The sequence below is a fragment of the Thamnophis sirtalis genome, unplaced genomic scaffold, assembly GCF_051295495.1.
Source record: "Thamnophis sirtalis isolate CommonGarterSnake01/CBP01778 unplaced genomic scaffold, rThaSir2_p1.2 scaffold_7, whole genome shotgun sequence".
In the NCBI taxonomy this organism is placed as follows: domain Eukaryota; kingdom Metazoa; phylum Chordata; class Lepidosauria; order Squamata; family Natricidae; genus Thamnophis; species Thamnophis sirtalis.
The window spans coordinates 55,072,047-55,094,992 of NW_028261387.1; the positions used below are offsets into that span (position 1 = coordinate 55,072,047).

Genomic DNA, 22,946 nt, shown 5'->3' on the forward strand with positions numbered 1-22,946 from the left:
AGAAGAAAGTAACATTATAAATACAAATAGATAAAAGATGAACAAAAATTTTACATTACGAGAAAGCAAAATTTGGTAACAAAAATACCCCAAAATAACTTTAATTCTGGCTATAACTTAGAGCTTCATAGATTATTTAATTTATATTTATGCATTATGTTCAGTCTATAGAGAAAAGACAAATAACTGAGTCTCCAATTTGGCCTTGGGCATTATGCTCCGGAACTATGAGTAAATATAATTCAGGATTTTGCAACGTGGTAATAGATGATGATGATACAGCAAAATGGCTACCCAGAAAGCTACATTGTATCATTTCTCTTCTTCAAGCAATTCTGAAATACAAAAATCTTCTAAAAATGTGCTTTTGTAAAGGTGCAGTAAAATGTTTAATTTAAAAATAAAATTAAAAAGCCTACTTGTGGGTATGGGGTAGAGGAAGCCACAATCCTCTATTGTCTGTCTTCCTTGCAGAAATTTAAGCTTCATATTTGCTACTGTAGGAAATATTTCCTTCCAACTATGAATGCAAATATTGAGGGAATTGTGGAAGAAAATGGTAGGCAGAGTTACCACACCCAAATCAATACAAATGGCTACCTGATACAAGACGAGAAAATGCAAAATATATTTTAGGTCTGTATTCTGGTTGGAACAGGGTGAGGGAAATTAAAGGGAGTTATCAAGTTTACAATCAAATACTATTTCATAAACTATTATTTTTTTTAAAAAAATATAGAAAATCCAGGAGAGAAAAATACCTCAAGAAAATGATTCTGCTCCCAGCAACAGCAAGTATCTTCCGGATACAAATTGAAGACTGTTTTTGTACGAGACAGAAATTAATAGCAATCATATCACCGGCTCTGAATATATTTCGCCAGCAACAAAATGGACAGGAGTCATCATTAAACTATATTTAATCAATAGTTTAAACTATATATCCTGCTGTTAGCATGAGTGAAAGAAATACGTGCTGATACCAAAACATTTCTGATTAAGAAAACAAGTTTTGTTATGATTTTAAAGATAGGTTCCCTCCCTCCCTAAAACTCATTTTTGTTAATATTATTTAGCTTGTTAAAGAAATAGTAGATTCAAACTTAGATGCGTCACAATCAATCACTAGAAAAAATGTAGTTAAGAATTGGGTCCATCTGGCTGCCAAAATGGTGCCAATAAAAAAAATAAAAATAGCAGTAGCTAGGGACACACATTATGTTTATTGCATGGCCTTGGTAAATTACATCTACACTATGTAATCCTAATGTAAAACACCAATCCCATTTTATAAGGAAGCCCTTGCATTTCAGAAAAGACTTCATGGTTGTTATTAAAAAAAAAAACAAGCAGAAGTCTCAACATTGCTGTGACGCACATCTTATTATGCCCACTTTGCGGATGACAAAGAAAAGCAGAAACTGGCAAATTAGCCCAAGGTCACAAGGTACTAATGCCAAATCATCTAGCTTCAGGGCAGCATCAGAAATCTCAAAACCACCTGCAAACAAGTTATATACAAGCCTGTGGTTCACTTTTATTGCTAACCTGAGACATAAGAGATGAACTGTCAAATCTTTCCACAACAGTAGAGCAAAAACAACTCACCATAGCTTCACTTTTCATATGTTAAAGTATCTTTATGTGAGCAATTACTTATTAAAGCAGCAATGATTAAGAACTGTATTCATATTTATAAAAACAAATTGACATATACGTACATAAACAGTCTCAACCTTTAATGCCTGGGTGAGAAAATGCACTTATTTGGGGGGATCAAGAAAACGCATGTACTATTAATCTTTCTCTTGTACAAATCCAACCCACTCTAAAAATATTTAAGGTATGCCATTACAGAGTATCATGTGACAAGAAAAAGCAAATGAAAACCCCCGTACCAATATACAATCCCTAGTGGCTGTATCTAAAAAACGCAAGCTATGTTTGTTTAGATGGCGTCGGTCAAAATGAAAGTAACCCAACTTTTTTCAAACCTACTCACTTTTTTTTTGCTCGTGACAGAAGAAGCAAAATCTCAGCCTGAGTGTATCCCATCACAGATGGACCTCTGGTTGCCCTCCTCTGCAGAATTAGCACCGCAGGATGCAAGACTGCCTCTGGAGGAGACAGCTTTGCAGAGCAAGGAGTCTCAGTGGGGAGAAGGAGAAACGAAGGTGGTACGCTTCCAATGGAAGAATTTCAAATTAGGCATAACACTTGACAACGGAGAAGATATAATAAAAATGAAGTTATGTTTGAGAGAGTATCAGAGGAGGTAGATATCTGTCACATCTATCTGTCTTCTCCTTTCACGTATCATGCCCATTTCCAGATACGGCTTTCTGGTTATTTTTCCTTTCTTCTGAATAGCAGACTATGTTCGTTCATTCTTCCTGGGATTATTAAAGCCTGCAAGCAATAAAATCTTGAAACAATACTTGAGAAGATAGGAATACTTTAGAAGAATCAAGATGGCGAATCAAAGTGTTATCTGATCTGGTTCAAAAGCCAAAAAACTACTGCTGAACAACTGGCTATATTTGACTCTCTCAATGCCAGTGAGTCACCCACACAGATTCTTATATTATTGTTAAATCCTTCAGTTTACTGGAACATTTCATGAGAATGTACCACAGGAAATAATCCCTCATGCTCTGTGATAATGCTTATTGCTTAGAATTTCATTGAAATTCCAAAAGAAAAAGAAGGTAAAACAGACTTCATTCTCCACAATAATTTTATATCTGGAATTGGCTTTGGGATAGGTCAGAAGGGAAAACAAAGTTGATCAGAAATGTTAAAGAAACACATCTATTTAGATACGTATGTATCATAAATGAAAGATTTCCAGCACCCCTACCTGAACTAGTTTATAGTTCACAACTGCCCAACTATCCTACCATCTTAGAACTCACAACGATCTCATTTAAAAGTAAAATAAAACAACCAGAAAGTAAACTTTGTATTTCTTACCACTATATTCATCCAGCACTGACTTTCGATTCACAGTGTTGTAACCTAAGACACAGTTTTGTTCTAAGCTCTGTCCAGCGTTTTACAGATTCTCCTCTAACAAGCAATCTCTCTCTATCCTCAAGAGAGTTTATAACAGAAGAAAACTGCTTGGTTTAGTCAAGAGTTTTTTCACACAAAGGCAAAGATAGACACCCACCAAAGTCTCTTTTTGTTATCTCTCCTGAAGGCTATAATAATGTCACGTCATCGTGGCTTGTCTCACAGCAGCCGGAAATATGCCTGTCACTGATGCAACTCGAGTCACAGAATATTTGTTTTTCCTTCTGCGTCACTTGCACCAGTAATAAACTAAAGTAACCTACAATAGACAAGCTCCTGCTTTTTGCTTTTCTCTTTAAAACACTAGCTCTGAGAATACAGACACATTCCAAAGTGCTTGCTGTAAAGGAGAGGAGTGGGTGGGGAATAAAAGCAAATAGCTAACATTTTAAGTCACAAACTGTTCAGAACCCCTTTTAAAGCAATTGGAATGGAACATTTAGATTTGATATTCTGGCTCTAACCAATCTCAGACAGCATTTCACCTGCCACTGCTTCTCCCTCCAATAGAAATTAGTGTTTAGAATGAAAGCCCTCCCCAGCCAATCATGTGCAAGCTCAGGCACTCAGTTAATGATGCAGCAGTACAGGGAAGACTATCACATGTGAGCTGGAAGGCTGCCAACATGGAGACACGCAGAGAGAAAGGTAAACAACTTTCCGACGCCAAAATGATGACATTTAATTCTTAAATGCAATCTTCCCTTCTTAACTCACCCTCTGTCAGCTGGTCTGGGGCTTCACAATGTACCTGTCCCCTCTCCACCCCCAACCCCCCAACCAATGCTTTCTAAACCTAACAACATGCCAAGCAAAGATCCCTGCGTCATCATTTGTCTATTTGCCACTTTCCTAACTCTGCAGATACAGATTCTCAGCTTTAAAGATCCAGGGTGTCTTGATAAACCTCTCTGCCAACTTCTTGATTTAATAAGGAAATTGGGGAAGGGGATATTAGATGGCATCCTCTGCAAAACTACTGTTCTATTTCCTTTCTCATTTCTTGACTCTGCATTATAGCTAGCTATGCATTGACATTTTATAACGTGTGCCTTCATTCCATTGGTCTGATGCAGGACACAGAAACAACATTTAGCCATAGGAAAATAATACTGGATGAAAAGTTTTAGGAATGGCAGGGCAGAAAGATACCTCTAGCCACATACATACAAAGTGAGACACTCAGTTCAACTCCCCCCCCAGCTCCGATAAAAAAATACGTACGTATTAAATAGAGGAACCATGAGATCTGTTCATCTACACCTGTGCAGTCCTCAACCCTCTGTTCGCTCTGCCGCAGCACAGAATATTCCAGAATTTTCCTCCCATTAACCCTTCCTATATCTGCCCCCCCACCTTTGCGGGATTAATTGCGTCGCATCTTTCCGGTACCATCAGTGGACAAAATTCACTGATCTTCAACAAGTTCCCAAATAATGTCTCTTTAAAGAAAAAAAAACATGCTGGATTGAAAAGGAACCATGCTTCCCAATGTTGTTATTACTTCTCTTGCATGATCTCTCTCTCTGTGTCTCTTGCTGCAGTAGGCTGTTGCTAGTAGACCTATCGACAGAGCTGGCTCTCCTTCTCTCCCTCTGAGCTGTGTGACGCAGCTCAAAATTCTCCAGGCTGCTCCTTGTGTTTTAACAGCAGAACTGCAGCTTTCCCCTAGAGAGCCGATGCCAGCAGTACCAGGGCCGGACAAACCAAGACAGAAAGTCACTCCCTAGCTAAGCACCCAAGTTATTTATATCTCCCTGTTCTCTCCTCACCTTGGCTTCTCTGCTTCTTTTCCACTCTTCCCTCACGTTTGCATCATCAGCTTCTCGTGGCTCCACCACTGCTGCACTTGCTCAGTTAACTCTTTTAGGAGTGGCAGGAACCACTCTGGGGCAGCAGAACTGGAAACACAGTTGTTTGTTTTCAAGTGTGTGCAGAAGATCTGACCGAAAGAAATACAACAGTTTCCAAACAGCCATGCACTATCTGAATTAACCCCTTTAAAGGACAGAGAACACTCATCAGTTCCAAGAAAAGAGTTTGCTTTCCTCCAGGACTAGGCACACTCTCCAGTAAGTGCTTCACATTTTTGTTATATGAATGAGTACAGGTAGTCCTCAACTTACAACCACAATTGAATCCCAAAATTTCTGTTTTTACATGAAACAGTTGTTAAAAGTGTTTTGCCCCATTTTATGACCTTTCTTGCCACAGTTGTAAAGTGAATCACTGTAGTTGTTAAGTTACTACCATTAACTTAGTACTGTTGTTAAATGAATGTGGCTTTCTTATTGATTTTGCTTATCAGAAGGTTACAAAAGGTGTTCAAATGATCTTGGGCCACTGCAACGATCGTAAATATCAGCCAGTTGCCAAATGTCTGAATTATGGTCATGTGACCATGGGGATGCTACAACGGTTGTAAGTGTGAAAAATGGCCGTAAGTCACTTTTTTCAGTGCGGTTGCAACTTTGAATGGTCACTAACGAATGGTTGTAAGTCAAGGACTACCCATAGTTATGAATGTCAAGCCTGCCACTTTCCATTAAAAGACGTGGCAATGAGGAACAGGATAAAATATCTTGGTACAGATCAGATTCGGATGCATATAATCTGAAGGTCCAAGTCACCAACAGTGGTATGGCTCAAGTGTTTGCTTCTTCTTTTCCAGCTGATTCTTTGAGCTCTTCAGGGCTAGGCAGCAGCAGAGGGGTTCCCTCCAAAATATTCCTAAGGGTGTGGGCGACGTTCCCTGAATCCCAGGCAACAAATTAATCCCTTCTCTACCACTGGGAAGTATGCTGGGAGGTTAAAGGCTTGCTCCAACAGTGAAAGAATATAATTGGAAACATTAAGGAAAGGAAGAAAATGATCAGTTTGACAAAAGAACATAATTCAAAAATGGAAGGAAGCTTCCCTTAAAGCAAGAAACCATAGATGAACGAAAAATCTGGAGTGATCACCCTACACAGAAATATGCCAGCCTTAATTCTTGCACTGGAAGGCAATTCCTCATCCCCTTCTTTACTGAGCTATTTTAAAATCCTTCAAGCCTGATAGTGACATCTGTTATGCACAGATGCATACAAAAACAACTGCAAGTTTTCACATACAGTACTAAGCAATGCACCAAGATACTGAGCTTAGAATGTACAGGCATGAAAAGCAAAGGACAGGCACTGAAGGGAGAAACAGGCCAAGGCACAAATGAATCTCCCAAGAACTCTCAAAGAACTTATTTGTAGCAGCATTTCTTCAGCCATTTCCTTTATTCATGCTCCAGAGTTTCAGTCAATCATCTTTAACTGAAATTCGAATGAAGCAAGTGTTTATCCCTGCTGTGATGTCTAAATGGATCCAAATGGACTCCCATTTGATTTGCTGGCCAAAATGTATTTTACAAAGCAATGAAACTGCAAATTATCAGTGAGTCAGCAAAACAGCAGAAAAGCAACTATTTTAATTCTATGGAAAAAAAAAAACTAGATTGGATCCCAAATCCTTTAATGAATAGAACTTTAAGAGGATAATCTCAGAAAAAGTAGCTTTTCCAAAAAATCAGAATTTCCTGGAATTGCCATCTGATGGCTAGTACACATTAGAAGATGTTTCATCAAAACAAGAATAAAATAAAAATTAAAAAGTCTGCCTTGCCTTCACATGCCTGATGAGTACAAACTGTTCCTAAAAGTGCAACATGACCATATGTTTCTTAATTTATAATTAGAAAGCAACCTGTAATGGACAAATTATAGAGTAAAAAACACAATGGTGTTCCCTTGAGCTAAAACAAGACAAATTGCTAACAACAATATTGGTGAACAATGTTTCCAAAAAGAAGACTGTACCATAATGATTACAGCCAGCCATGAGAGGTACATGTGCACCAAAAATGTGCATCGGTTTGTTGCTAAACCTAGAACCACATATGTCTCTAACATTATACCATTTCCACTGACTTGCTAGTTCAAAATTAAATTAGTAATGTGAGCCAGACATAGTTTATTACTGTTTGTCTCAGAAAGACTGAGAAATGGCAATGCAGACAGTTACAACAATCACAGTTTTGTTTTATCTTCCCGAACAGAAACAGTTGGGTACATTTTAAAAAGCAGTATCTTTCATACCCCCCTCCCCTTTAATGAAACAGAATATTTATTTTTCTCTCCAGAATGGAAACAAAAGCATGAAAAACAGCCATTGTCTAATATCCAAAGTGTCAACATTAGAGAAGGACGCCATTATTGAACTTAAAATGGGAAGTAAATTACTGCTGCTTTTAAAAAAGTCATCAAGGATGTACTGAAAATGTGAAAGCTGCACCCTTAAGAAATGGAAAATCTATCATCTTCCCACTACTTGACCAGCACTGAAGTTATCATAGTGAAACTCATTCAATCATGGAAATCAGAAGCTTAAAAAGTATAGAGAGCATATAACAGGCAGAAGCCTTCTTACCTATTAAATATGAGTAGATCAAGAATACATGCCACTGAAACTTGACTCTATGCAAAGAACAAAACTAGAATTACCAGAGGGGCAGTATAATTACCAATCACAATAGAAAGAACAGCACACTGCTACAGAGCTTTCTGCCACACATCTTCTTTGAAACTAGGTATAGGAAACTCCCGTTCTTCAATCTATGCACAACATAATTGTTTCACGGCATCTGGCTCTCTCAATGAAACATGAGATAATGATCTAAAGGCCATATTTATGCATAACAATTCTTCCACCAGTAGCACCACCACTTATTATAATTCCTTCAAAAGGTAGTCTAGGGATACAACAATACTAATTATTGTTTTACTTTAGAGAGACAAAAATAGCTTTAACTATAATTTATATAACCTCTGCAAATTCCTTGTAGTTTCAGAAGATGACAATGACAAATCATTTCAAAGCCCCTATTTACCCTATAGCTCAAGATCAAACAACACCAAAGTATATGCAGCACCAAACAAGTTCTTTCCTGGGAATAACTAAGGTGTAGTTATTGATGTAGGCAAAAAACCCTTTACCTCAACCTCTTAGCACGGAAGTCATTTCTAAATATAGTACATATATAAGTATGCAAACCCAGAAAGCGATTCTATACTCAAATGGTAAAGTTTCAATATTAAAAATGTTCTACTGTACTTGCAAAGAATGTGTAACTTTAATTCTTCATTTCATTCAGGAGTTCAATTAAATTTGTAAATTTTGATCTGTAAACCAGATTTGGTTTAGAATACAGAAAGATTACCCCCCCCCCCCACCTCCCAGTAAGTGTGTGAGCTGCTGTGATGGCTAGGATTCTGATCTAAAACTAGAGATACTCAGATTCAAAGTCCATATTGAATTACAGAAGCTCCTCAAATAACTTTTTAGTTTTCCAAAACCTCCTAAAATAAAATAATGGTTATAATAAAGAAGGAAAAAAGTCCTGTTGAATGATCTATGTAATAACTATAAAAAGTTATAAAATGCAGTGCTTTGACAATAGAGAGTAGAATGTTGCCTTAGTGAGACTTAGGTTTCAAAAAAATTGAATTTATTTTTAACAGTAAATTTGAAGCATTCTTAAAGCTTGCTATCTACTACTTAAAATTTATATGTTAAAGTCATCAAGGAATATAAAGATAATTTTTCAGTAAATAGACAATAAGTTTTATACTGCATAGCTGCAAAAATTCTTGCAAACTAATTTTAGGAAGTACAAGAAATTGCACATCAGCAACAAACAGCAATAAAACTCAAGAGTGGAACTTAACAGCAGGCTTAAAATACAGAACACAAAGTCCTAGTAATGCTGAGACAATGCAGGATCGTAAACCTTATAAGAAACAATTATGCAATCACATTCAAGAAATTAATTGTGGGTTTCAGAATTGTCCTTTGGCACCAAGAGATGCTGCTGTCCTTAATTTAATTTTATATGTAAATTATATTCAATTGATAAATATCTTGTGTTATAGCTGTGACAGCATCAGCAATGGGAACTATTTTAGGAAACTGTACAGAACAGGGATTTAATATTGAGTATCCCTACCCACTCTACAGGTGAGTAAATATCAAGAAGCTGCAAGTAGAGGAAAAAAAGACAAGCTTCTGAACAGGAGAGATCAGTATTGCTGAAGGTATTTCCATAAAGATTTGCTAAGAATAAAGAACACAGGGGCCTCCTACTATGGAAGTTCACTTGACAACATAAGTGGAGGTAGTGGGGTTTGCACTGGTGGCACAGAAATAGCCATTCTCTGTTTGGCACCCTGTACTTCATGAGTCATGGAAGAAACGCATGAGGAAAAAGGCTCTAGAGGCAAGCACATATTGTATGCTAGCAACGTAAAGAAATGCAAGGTGATTGTGTTGCTATTAACAATCTGAAGATTATGTATAATTTATTCTTATAGTTTCCAGTTTGGTAAGGTATAGTACAAACACAAGTATGCATTTATTCAGATTTCAATTTGAATGTGGCGTTTCAGGCTTATTTCCCACTAAACATGGTCAGTTTTTTCCTCCAGCACAGAAAGACAATTGCAAAAAACAAGAATTCAGAAAAAAACACAACATGCATATCCCTTTTTAAACTTTTCATTGTGGGAGGAATTGATAATTCCTCAAAATTGTCATATAGACATCCAACTATCTCTACAACACACAGAAGGAACTCTGTTTTGAAATCCATTTTCTAATAGAAATGAAAGAGAAGTTAATCTATCATCAATTATTCATTTCAAGTAAACAAATATTCTCACATTTAAAATAGTGAATATAGCATATAAAGGCACTGGGAAATTGTCATAAATTAATCTTTTTTTTAAAAAAATCAGGTACAATTATAGAAAATAATGTCACTCAAAATTTGAGCATAATCATTCGCCTAGTACAATTTGCACATCCCTAGATTAAAATGTTGAACTATCATAAACACAAAGATACATTTAGAATCACAAAATAATCATTTTAATACCATCTGAATTAAAAGATGGAACAGCACAGAATAGATTTGATAGTAAACTGTGAGTTCTGATAACTTTGTCAGCAGCTTCAGAATCTATTATAATAAAACTTAAAATATCAAGACCCCTCAACTTCCCCTTTTTAAAGAATCCTTTTTGAGAAGCATCAAGCAAATGAAGCTTACTTAACAATACTGGTTCTTGCAATGTAAAAAACCAAAATGTTACTTACGTTTTTAAAGGAGTCAACACTCATAAAACTCAATACTATTCCTTAATGGAAATAGATACCATGACTGTTCACTCTTCTTTCTCCTTCTCCTTTCCATTACTTACATGGGAAACCATGGGTCAATTGTCTTTTGCAAAATAAGTAAGAATATAAATAGTTCTTAGCTACCTAATTGGAACATCGAGATTTTTTGCTTTATATAGATGAAAACATCAATAAATCACAACCAAGATATTATGGAAATAAGAACGTATCAGAGTTTGTTACACTCAACTCAACTTTCCAATACAAATATATGGTGAGATTCTTTAATATTCTGTTATTTAAAAGTGACATGAAAAGTTTTTAAAAAGGGAGAGAAAGAAAAGTTCAAAGGAAACAGGAAGTTGCTACTGCAGCAGACAGAGTTAAGAGTTATGTAATTTTTTTACTGGGACATGGATAGGACAGCACATCGCTTGCTGATTAACTAAAAATAGAATAATCCCAATTACAGCCACACTTCAACTTTTTCCTAGGTTTCATGTTTCATGAGCTCACAGAGAACTCATGAATGGAGAGGGTGGGAAGAAAGAGACAGAAGACCAAACAGCAAGAGACCATTTTATTTTTCTTCTAATTTAGAGAACATATATATTAACAAAATCTTCTTTTTACTCTAATTTTATGGGCTGTTGTATTTCACATCTTAATAGGCTAAATTCCAGATTATTTCCTTTAAGATCCATTTTTTTTAATGTGAACATAAAATGTAGTAGATAAAGAACTGAAAATCTGCTGTTTGATCAGTTTTACATTAATCACTTAAAGAATGCAAAGAAAACAATAATTTGCCAAAGGCCACTTTAAAGATTAACAGGCTTTGAGAACTATTTCCAGATGTGGTCAGTGTATAAAACAGGTTTGAATACCACACATTTACAAATAAAAAAATAGAAAACAAACAATGGTTGTCTTTATTCAGTACAATGGAGATTTGGCTAAACATCTTTCAGCGCTTGTTTTATATACTTACTTCTTTTTTCCTACATACATGAAATAAATCCATATAATCTTTTCCTAAGAAGAAAGGTTGAATGAAATAAAATAAAAGGCATGCTCTGTCATAATAATCATGGCTTTCATTTTAAGGTTTAAAATGAAGCATGAATATTCAACCGATCATGCTTGCAGCTTTAGTTTTGAAGAACTGGCATCCTTCATATCCATATTTATAGAATAACACGTATGCAAAATAAAGAAAAATGACTGAGGACAAATATATCTACACACATATCTACACACATACATACTGTATCAATCATAATTAATCTTACAGATTCATATTATATGATCAAATTATTAACACCTATCAATAAACATCAGGGAAAAAAATTAACCCATTATATCATTTTATTACTGAACATGAAAGAATAATTGGGTCATTTCTGTAAAAGCTGACACGGCACTATATGGGAAATATATTCCAGAGCAAATTTATATAGTTATTAAAGGAAAAAATGACAATGAAATGGCTATAAATATTATCACAGAATGATGACAGCAAAGCTGATAGAGAACATATTAGATCTACTATCAAAAACTATTCTCTGGTGATCAAGAAAGCAAAGAAATAGAAGTGGGCATCCCAAGTAATTGAAAGTTAAAACTTACCACTTAGCTCCTCTTCCATAATTTAAGAACAGCTCTCACCTACCATGTTTCCAAGCAACAGGATTCCCATCATTTTTGTCTGAGCCCTAATCATCTATGATGATCCACTATGTAGACTAGAGACTAGACTAGGAAATCATTCCACAGGAAGATTAAAGCTATTTTTAAAATTGAAATTAGCCTTAGTAATACAATCTTGCAAGATTGATTGGGTTATACATTATTTCCTCCCTTTCTTATCCTTCAGTGAAACAGAGAGGTCTCTCTGCCAGAGCTACTTCAAACCATTTCATTTCTCAGGTCTTAACAAATTAAGCCCCTTTTGCCTAGGTTCTTACATACAGTATTCCATCAAGATAGTTTCCCATACTCTGTACAATGCACCAAATATTCAGAGGCAGCTGTAAATTAGCAATTCCAGTCACTCCAGCAATAAATCGTTTGTCAGCATTGCATTTCAGTCAGACCATTATTTGCCCAATACAGGTAATAGAAGTTTACAACAGTAAGAAGGAAGGGATATGGCCTAATCACATTGTGAATATGCATCAGTACATTTCCTTTTCCTACACAGATCCCAACTGAGTTCTGGCTAGATCAATATAAACCATATAAACCTTCGGGCTAAGCTATATCTAACCCACCTACTACTGACTAAGCTACTACTGTGCCATAAAAAAATGACCAGAAATCTGCAAATATGTTGCATTACTTCATACTTGGAGGATGTATTTTTCACTTAACTCTTTATACTTTAAATTATATATTGATTTTTTCTAGTTTAAAATAGTTTTCACATGACATCAAATGTGTAGCAGAGACCTGTCAATGAGTTTCTTAGAAAAGTTGGTTCAGTATTACTAAATAATTCAAATAACAGAGATACAGCTCCCACTTTCTTCAGATCTGGAAAGCCCTTAAAACCTGGTTCTGTCCCTAGGCTGGGTGTGATTGCTATGAAATTCATCTTTCATCAAGAAGAATCCACTGTTACCTTGTAGGCAAAAGGAGACTTCCCAATTAGAACCAGGAGATAAACATATGCAGAACTGATGAAATATGAAACTATGGGTGTCAATGATTCTGTGGCGCATGGAAGGAAATGTCTTGGGTCAGGCTGCATGGCTCCCTGCGCTACTCAATGTACTTATAAATGACTTGGATGAAGAAAATGCAGTTAGCACATCTGCAGATGGCTCAAGAAAGAGCTGGCAGCAAAAACCTTAACATGTTGGAACAACAGACAGAATGGATAGCAACCAGTGAGATGAATTTCATGTCAAGTCCTACATTTGTAAAGAAAGAATCAAAAGCATGAGGAGGGATGCTTAAATAAGGGCTAGATGGTCATCCATTAGGAATACTGTAGTACAGGTAGTCCTTGACTTGCAACCATTCATTTAGTGACTGTTTAAAGTTACAACAGCATTGAAAAAGTAACTTATCACAATTTTTCGCAAGTACAAAAAATGCACCATCCCCATGATCACATGATCAAAATTCAGATGCTTGTAGTGTCCTGGGATCATGTGATCATCTTTTGCAACCTTCTGACAAGCAAAGTCAATGGGGAAGCCAAATTCACTTAATAATGATGTTGATAATTTAAAAACTGTAGAGATTCACTTAACAACTTTGGCAAGTAAAATGGGGCAAAATTCAGTTAACAACTGTTTTGCTTAACAACAGAAATTTTGGGATCAATAGTGGTCATAAGTCGAGGACTATGTGTATGGATTTCTGTCCTGAGCACACAGCTGAAGTAGATGATCTTCATATCACTTCCAGATCTTACACTGCCAGTGTTTGCTATACTGAAGGTCATTTTATAATCATATACAATTTGTAACTATCTTTAAAAAAAATCTACCTTTAGCCTTTTAGGTTAACTATTTAGAGACATACCAAGATCCAATGTTTAGTTGCTAAGATTTATATCCTATCTTAATCTCTCATTTCCCTAACTCCTTTTCTTTTATTAATATTTACTTAATATTCTTTTGTTCAACATCTGCAATGAAATCCTACTAATGCTATTCTTGTCTACCCTCTCAGAAGGGAACATATTACAGCATGATACTTATTCAGAATCTAATGGACAAAGAAAACAATATTTATGTCAGGCTAAAACTTTCTCAGATCACCAATTAAAACAGCTGTCTTTTTGTCTTTCAGCTTAATTTGAATGATATTTGGTGTACTGGTCTCCATTCCATTGTGTAAAGTTCAATGCAGACTTCTACAACTGGTGAATTCTGTTAGGTAAATTTCAGCTTGTTATCCTACAACTAAAGTCTGGGGGTGGGGGTGGGACTCAGATACAGAGGCAAGGACACATTAGCGGATGTTGAGACGTGAGGTACTGAGCTTTGTACATCCATGTCCTGAGTTAACCCAAAGTCCTAGTTTCCATAGGTAACCGTAGCAACCTGAATTCTCATAGCATGGGGCCTGTTTAGCTGATTACCGCAGAGAGGGCCTAAAATCATATCCTTAGTCATCTTTAGTGTTTCAAACATGTGTATGAATGTCCTCTCCTTGTTTCATTAAATTGAGTAATTAAAATACAAAATAAATTGAAAAAAGGGTAGTGCTTAAGATTACCAATGAAGATACTATAATAATATGAATTCTAAGCAATATAACTGGTTACTTGGCAACCAGAAAGAGGTATATTAGGAAAAAAAATGAATTACAATTATAGAAGTGGTTATTCTCGCAGCCTTTAGAGAAGGCTTTTGAAAAAGAGCTTTCTTAGTGATCTGATCTAGGAAAATAAGCAGAAATTATGTTTACAAAACAAGCATTTGCTATTTCCAGTTAAATACTTTGGTTTTATTACCTGTTAGCCACACAGGGAAAGCACATGGAGAACCCTCCAATTTGAGGCCTGTTTTATCCTTTTTGTTGTTTATTTTCTTCTGTTAAGAACAAGCCAGACAACAGTCCTATGATAATAGCTACTCATTTTTAAAGATAGCAAAGGCAAATCTATATAGAGATGCCTCTACAATATCAATACCCTAGTCTTCAATGGTGGATTGCCAATCTTTTTACTACCCGTTCGGGAGTGCTCACGCGCGCCGCTTCTTCACATGCACAGAAATGTCCGGGCAGGTGGGTGGAGTCTCCCGCCGCCGCTACTACTGGTTCGCCCGATCCGGGCAGAACTGGGAGCAAACCACCTCTGCTACTCTTTAAAAAACACTTGTATATCACTTGTGCAGATATGTACACAGATATTTTTATATTGCTACAAAACGCTCAAATGTACAATATGGCCTTTCTGTTTAAAAGCTGTTTGTATCTGGAAATTTTCTATAAACATTATCTAACTTCCTCCACTCAGTAAGTTCCATTTTCTTCTGAAACATCCAACTAACCATACACTTGGAAACTGCTATAAATGGGAACTGCACCAGTTACCGAAGAGCCCTATCTAACCAAAAAACCTTGCTGGTAAATCCATGAGGGAAATGTTGAATTGACTAAATTAGATCCCTGGTAGAAACTTGCCCAATGCTGAAGTGTTACCTCCTTTCTACAGGTAAATATTTCAGCTCTTCTGTAGTGTATTTGCCAACAACTCTATCTTGTTCACTAACAGATCCAAAAATAATAAAATCTCTAATACTGTAACTTATTCCAAGTTTTCTTTTCTCTTTTCAGCATATTCCATTGGTTCCTTTATTGTACTTTTCCTAAGTCTAGCCAAAGAACCACTCAATTCTTTATAGTCTTTATTCAAAACATTGTAATTGCTTACTTATCCTTTCTTCTCTGACTTCCACTGTCAAACTTGTAATTTGGTACAGGTTTGATTGGGGTTCACTTAACATTGAAGTACTTTTCCTGGGATTCTTACTATTCTATTGGGGGGGGGGGGTAATCCCTTTACATAGCACAGTCCTTCACTTCTGTTCATGACTCATTTCAATCCTTTATTTGCTTACTACTCAAAGCACCTAGTGAATATGAAGACCCATGCATACATTAGTAAAACTGTCACTGATAACGCCTTTAATATCTTTTCTGGTGGGATGATATCCTATAATAAGTAACTATGTAGTAGTTAGGCCAAGAATGTAAGGTTCAAACAGCTAAATATTTATTTGGATACAACATTTGGATACATTTAAAGCACACCTGAACAGAGAAAGCAACCTGTCTATTTTTGGCATCGGTTATGAATGCTATGGTCCCTTTGACCATAGCAAATTGAATGAAATATCTAAAACAACTCCTGTGAAATAATGAATGATGCAAAGTATCAAAACAGTGGGAGAAAAACAAGATTTGTATCAATTTTATATAATTCTCGTTCATATTCATCATTTAAATTTTATTCATTAAAGCATAGAACCTAAAAATTATATAAAGAGAAATAAGCATTTTTTCTTCCTAAGAAACAGCAAAAAAATAATGTATAGCTTAGGAGTAGAAGCCATTATTGCCCAATATAAGTGATACATTCCATTTTTCCTATCCTTCACTTTTGGCCTGGTCTTTTGCAGGCAGTACTGATGCAGAAAGTAGAGTAATTAGACTCCTTACAAGACTACAAAATTTCCCCCTTGGAGCTGACACACAGCTATGGAACATCACGTAGAAAGCAGCAGTATAAATATAGTTAAACATGAGGGGGAATCAAATTGATTCCAAAAGTGAAACAATCAGTTTCCAATATTTCATGAAAAATTCACATTCTAATCAAACACACAGCGTTTCAATTATTTGTTTTTTATACTGTACCTTTGGCTTTATTTGATATAAACAAAATAGGTTAGAGTGGAACAGAAGAAACTGACCAGGCAAGCATTTACCTTGTCTCAAGGAATTAGTTGCAAGAAAGCCCCCTTCCCCATTATAAAGAATCATTATGGTGAGGAAATCCTATCACATTTAAATGATCTAAATATTTGAAAATGGAAGTATTCATTTACTATAGCTTTTCTGCTTTTTATATGTATTACAGAGATTTTTTTTTAAATTTTCAATTGATTCTATCATAAAACAGACAATGTATTTGTTGAGCATCATGAGACCATTTAAATACTCACAGTAATGTGTACATAGCACTAAAAGCCTCATTTACCCAGGCTTTTGGTAACAAAATGAGATCCCTCACTTGATTGCACTTCTATTTTTGAGAGATGGGTGGCACATAAGTTGAATAAATTATTATTATTTAGGAAATAAGGAAATAAGTCAGAGTTCTTAATAAAACCATATTATTTTATATTAAAAAGTCAATCATATTGAAAGCAAGAATACAATTGGAGCTCGAAGCATAAATCATAATAAAAATATGTACAAAACAAAATTTTAAAATGCTTTGTTCTGGACCTGTAATAAAATACTGTCTTTTAAAAGATTCCCCCAGAATGCTATTGCTGTGCTTGGAATGTTTTAAGTACTACAGTCACAGAAAACAATTGGAACTCAGAACTGTTGTTCCAATGATTTATTCCTTAAGGTCATAATGTTTGCCAGGGGCAGGGGATTATTGCTTTTTATTGTTTTTATATTGGGTTTTATCTTTAAAAGCAACACAGAATCAATGAGAGTGGGCAGCCATATAAATTTTCATTTGAGAGCAGGAGAAGAGGTAGAAGTTGAAGTCTTTTCGAAGAGGAATCCAAGAAATCCAATCTAGAACTAAAGAGAAATTTCCTGGCTGTAGGAGCAATTAATTAGTGGAACAACTTGCCTCCAGAAGTTGTGGAGGTTTCTAAGAAGATTGGACAGCCATTTGTCCAAAATGTTATAGGGGCTCCAACTTGAACAATGGGATAGACTAGATACTTCAAGATACTCTCCAATTCTGTTATACAGGTAGACAGATGTGATGGGATCATTGGTCCATCAAAATAATAGAAAATTTCTCCAAGCATTTTTCAAACATTAAATAAATCTTATGGGAAACTGTGCAATACATCTCTGCTCTTAACCACTGGAAAAAATATTTTAATCTAAACGGGTGATACTTTTTACAACAAAAAATCAGTGTTTTCCATTTCTTTCCCAAATTGTTGAACCAAACTAATCTTTTAAAAATTATTTTTGCTAGTATATCTGACTCCGAAGCATTAAAAATATCAAATTTAACTGTAGTTTTCCTATGAAGATATTTTTCAAAACATTAATAAGTTCCTTAGTCTATTTTTCTATAGGAATTTATGATACTTGATGTTGCCAAGAAATTGGGGTAACAGATTCTTTTTGTAAACATTCTGCCAGGTTTAGGCCCAGCAAAAGTATTTGTTTAGTTCTCTGCTATATCTTTTTGTTGCTGGCTGTAAAAAGAAAATAATGTAGGGGGGAGAATTGCTGTTGCTTTTTAATATCATGTCAACAGTGCTTAAGAATAAGCAGATAATATGCAAACTTGTCAAAGACAGGCCAATATAATTTTTTCCATTTTGAATGCATTCTTAATATCAACAAGTTTTAAGAGCATGCATTGACACACCAAAGTTTAATAAATTAAGTTTTCCAAACCCACATGTATCAGTACTCTTTTCATAACTCTAGGAACATTAGCAAGCTTTGTATGAAACACAACAATTCATATGTTGATACTCTCAATCATCCACCCAAAGGTATCTATCATTAAATAAATATTCATATCTTTGTCTGACCTGCCTGCAAAATAATGAACCGGACAAAATCCACCTACAAATCTACCCATCCCATTCTATCAATCTCAATAGCAATAGGGGGCTGATTGGCACATGCTGTTGTACAGATTAGGTTGGAGAATGGTTAGGAGAACAAAAAGGGCAGCAAATTAATTGTCCAATTGAAATTCAATCAGAATATTCAAAATAGAGCCACTTGAAACTTGTTTCATGTTTTGAACATTCAAAACAGCCATTAGCAGATTGGAATGCTTTCCACATCTCTAATATGTACATTGATAGTATCATTTGCTTTTTGCTACGAGATATAGCAGCATCTTTAATCACAGTTAATCACAGAAAATTTATTTACATTTGCAGTATGAGATAGATTTAGTACATTCTTTTAAAAGCAATGCATCCATTTCATGTTAGGATAATATGGGGGTCTATTAAAAACAAAACTCTTTAACAATTGACTCAAAAACTGGATCCTTTTATATTGAGATACCTTTTCCATATCCAAAATTCTTGAAGCTTAATAAAACCCAAAGAAAACCCAATATTGTTTGTAAAAACAAGGAGGCTGAACCAAGACTACCTAACCATTACTAAGCACATTCACTATAACGGAATGCCAGCACAGATTATGTTTTCAGGGCAGGAGGTGGAATAAGTCCTAAAAAGGGCATGGCTATCTTGCAGATCCAATTTCATCATAATTATGTAGAAGCCTATGCAACTTTAAGACAGCTAAAATGCAGTGTTAGTAATTATAGGAAACAAACATAAATTTACTGGGACTGGAAAAAAAATTAAAACATATATCTTGATCACAGATTTAATATTACTTAGATATGGATTACTTCCACAGCACTTATTTTAAAATAACACACTGCATAAGTATTTTTTTAAAGTAAGTTTGAGAAATACAGCTCACTGCAACCATAAACATGAAAATTATATAGTGACATAGTGGCTTGCTAATTCTGTAATTTCATTTTTTCCAGAGGTTTTAGTCATCCTCATAATTAACAGAACGCTTAGCAAATAATTCGTCCCCAAAGCAAAAAAAATAAAATGTGCCAATTAGAAACACATCTTATTCTTCTGGTTATTGGAAGGATTGGTTCCTTTTGCAAAGTTAGTGGCCTATTCCTTGAAATGCAGAATCGCAATTAAAATTAAAATGTCATTTTTATTTTTGGTAGAAGTGTGAAATTTCTAAAGCATCCTGCTCCATCGCCCCAACCATTGATATTCACAATATTTCAATCTGTGTGGCTTATGCCCTATATATTGTACATATAAATATTTCCGCCACTGCAAATACACATTGCTTATAGTTTTCTGTATCCCGGAAGTTGAGATGATTATATATATTATATATATATATATATAATATTATATTATATATATTATATATATAATAAATTGATTCGTCAAAGTTAAAACAAATATTATGCGGTCTACCTCTTTTATCAGGGGCTAATCTTCCTGAATAGAGTTTATTATTAAAAGAACAGACGCAGGATCCAGCACTGCGGATCTTGTAATCTCCAACTCTAAGGTTATGTACCAGCACGGCCCCCGATTTCCTATTCCTGTTTTATCTAAACAAGGGCTTTTATTACAGTGCAGCTTTACAACCGCTTCTCTCTTTTTTTCCAATATGGTCCTCTATAACTTCAACTATCACGAGGAAAAAGCCAAAAAAAAAAAAAAAGGCTGCACCTTCGGCTGCGGGATGGCTCAGAAGCATCGGCTGAATTTAGGATCTGGGCGGCGCTTAATGCCTCTTGAACCGGTTTGCACATTTGCATCATCGGCGCAGCCTCTCATCGCCTCGGCAACTGCAGGAGCGAGCGGTACAGAACAGAACATTTCCCTCCCCCGAAGAGCTCGGCGTTCTTTTCTCCACCTCTCTCCGCCTCCCCCCCCGCATTTGGGCGAGTTCGAGCTGTTCTTCTTCCGACCGGCTCCACCACGTGGCTGCACATCTTAACTGGGCCGCGCACTCGTGACAGCTTGCCAAAACGAAAACAAGGCAAAATAATCCCAATCGCTCTGCGGACAGCTACGTTACTCCCGACGCATTCCAAGCCCAGGAGCAGGAAGCGATCGATTAGAGGGGAGCAGAAACTATCGCTTTTGCTCGTCATGGGCAAAGAACCCAAATCAGACTCTCTTGTAATTATTTTTCTCTCTCTTCGACAATCAAAACAAAGACAGGCAGAAGCCTCCAATCTTTATGGGAGAGATTCAAAAATAACCAGATCCCACGCTAATCATTCGATTGCTGATCTTACCTTCCTAGCAGCGTTCATTTGCATCCCATCTTTAACTACCTATATTTCCTCTCTTCTTCTGACGCACTTCAGTTTCTCGGACTGCCATTCCTACGCAGTTCGTCCCGCTGTATTGCGTTTCAAATTACAGATACTGTTTTCCAGTGTGATGGTCAAACTCCTCCTTTGTAATTCTGTGGCACTGGCGTATTGCATGAACAGCGCCGGTGGTCACTCCTTCAAATGACACACAAAAATATTTTTGTTTACTTTCCTTTGCCGTGTCTTTTAACTGGCACCCTTTCTCAACCTCAGAAGGCCGGCTGCGTAAGCTGGTGGAAATCGAGAACACCTTTTCTGTATACCCGCCTACTACTAACTGCATTCGTTTTCCCCTCACCCGTCCTCTCTAAGCATGTCCAGACGTGGAGACACCTCTCCAGCAAAAGTACAGTCCGACCCTTAAAAAGCACAAGAACTTCCTGCCTCCCACCATTCTCTACGTTTATTTCGAGAATGAACAAGTGAGTCTTGAAGAGGCCTCTCAGCTTTGCTATTGGCTCTGCCTGATATACCTCCGCATTTTTATTGGCTGAAGGGAAAAGGAGGAAAGAAGAACATGCTGCCATTTGTTTGCATGCTTGTAAGTACGACGTTTTATACTCCACGCAGCTTCTGGAATATTTTGCAGATATAAGAAACAAAAATCGTTTATCCCCAAGTCGCCCTACACTGTTCAGTTTCTCACTCAGTTCATCACACGGTGCTTCGAGTGATTTGTTTGGCTTTTGTTCCAGATATTTTAATTGTGACTCATTACAATTTAAGGGTAAGACGTTACTAAGATGCTTTTAGATACATTCAAGACTTGAAGTTAGGAGTTGAGTGTTAAATTATGCGGGTTTAGGTTTATACATACATACACAACCCAAACTGGCATATTACAGAGAGCTTTGGTATTAGACTAAAGCTAAACCCTTTTCTCTGACATCTAGTTTTCCATAAACATTCTCAATATTTATTATTTAGCGGAGTGGCATTTAGTTCTATACGGTGCCTGCCATCCAAGCAATAAAACCATGAGATGATGTAATGGTTCAGTGAGAAAATATAGATGGGATTTTAGCTTTAGCACTGCTGGAAAATCTTGTGCTGATGTCAGTGGGTTTGGACATTTTGAAAGATTTGCAGGGGAAATCAGTTGCAATTTAGGGATGTTTTGAAGTACAATATAAATAATATAATTTCTTACCTAGGACTAAAAATAAAGCAGATTTGCCCGGGAATGTTTTCTGGCTGTATTTTCAAACTCACATGATAAAAACTGAAAGTTTCCTCAAGCCTTGATTCTTTGTGAGGGAGTGCACTTTCTGATGCTTTTCTGCCTGTGACACTTCCCTCACAGACAGGGTTGGAAACAGTTAAAGGTAGTCCTTGATTAATGACCACGTTAGTGACCACTGGCAACTTCATTGCTCAGCAGCACAGTTGCTAAGTGAAAAATCCCATCACCCTAATGGGTGTATAATCTCCCCCTTTGGTTATTAAGGTGAGTATCATCTGCCTGTGATTTATGATTTTACTTCCATCTTCTCTATCAACTCTATGTTGCAAGTCCTTCTGAAGCTCACAAATGGTGATCACATGACCATGGCATGATGCAATGGTTGTAAATGTGAGGATTGGATGCAAATCTATTCTTGACTACTAGACCTGATGATGCTACCTAGTTTGGGTAATGAAATGTCTGCAAGTAAACAACCAAACTCAGAGAGCATCGAGGACTACTCCAAGCTATTTGTTATACCTTCAAACAACTGCTAAATGAGGCAGTTCATAAGCAAGAACTATAAATGAAGGTCTGGCCATCCTTTCTCAATTTTTAAAAAACCATTAAGGTATTCATATATTTCTTTTGTTTTAAAGCACAAAGGCAATTATATATGGGTTTCCCATCCTCAAAGGAACAACTCTTCATGTAGCTGAGAGAAAGAGAGAGATTGGCCCAAGTCATTTGTACTAAAGCAGCACCAGAAATTGTAGAGCATTTTTAGACATTTTGTTCCCAACTAAAAATGGATTTGTCAATATTATGCAAAGTTCTCTAAATCACTGTAGAAAGAAATAC

The 22,946-nt window shown here is 36.1% G+C and overlaps 2 long non-coding RNA genes across 4 annotated transcripts in view; one reads left to right on the top strand and one right to left on the bottom strand.

Moving 5' to 3' along the window:
• Positions 1 to 4,830, bottom strand: part of LOC106543447 (uncharacterized) — a 50,908-nt gene extending 46,078 nt beyond the window's left edge. For both annotated transcript variants that reach the window (XR_015697331.1, XR_015697330.1), the window contains exons 1-2: positions 4,300 to 4,830; positions 762 to 2,409 (exon numbers count right to left, since the gene is read on the bottom strand). This is a non-coding gene — a long non-coding RNA (uncharacterized LOC106543447). The remainder of the gene's footprint in view (positions 1 to 761; positions 2,410 to 4,299) is intronic.
• A 15,111-nt stretch (positions 4,831 to 19,941) lies between these two features.
• LOC148044671 (uncharacterized) overlaps positions 19,942 to 22,946 on the top strand; it is an 89,018-nt gene continuing 86,013 nt past the window's right edge. For both annotated transcript variants that reach the window (XR_015697335.1, XR_015697336.1), the window contains exon 1: positions 19,942 to 21,461. This is a non-coding gene — a long non-coding RNA (uncharacterized LOC148044671). The remainder of the gene's footprint in view (positions 21,462 to 22,946) is intronic.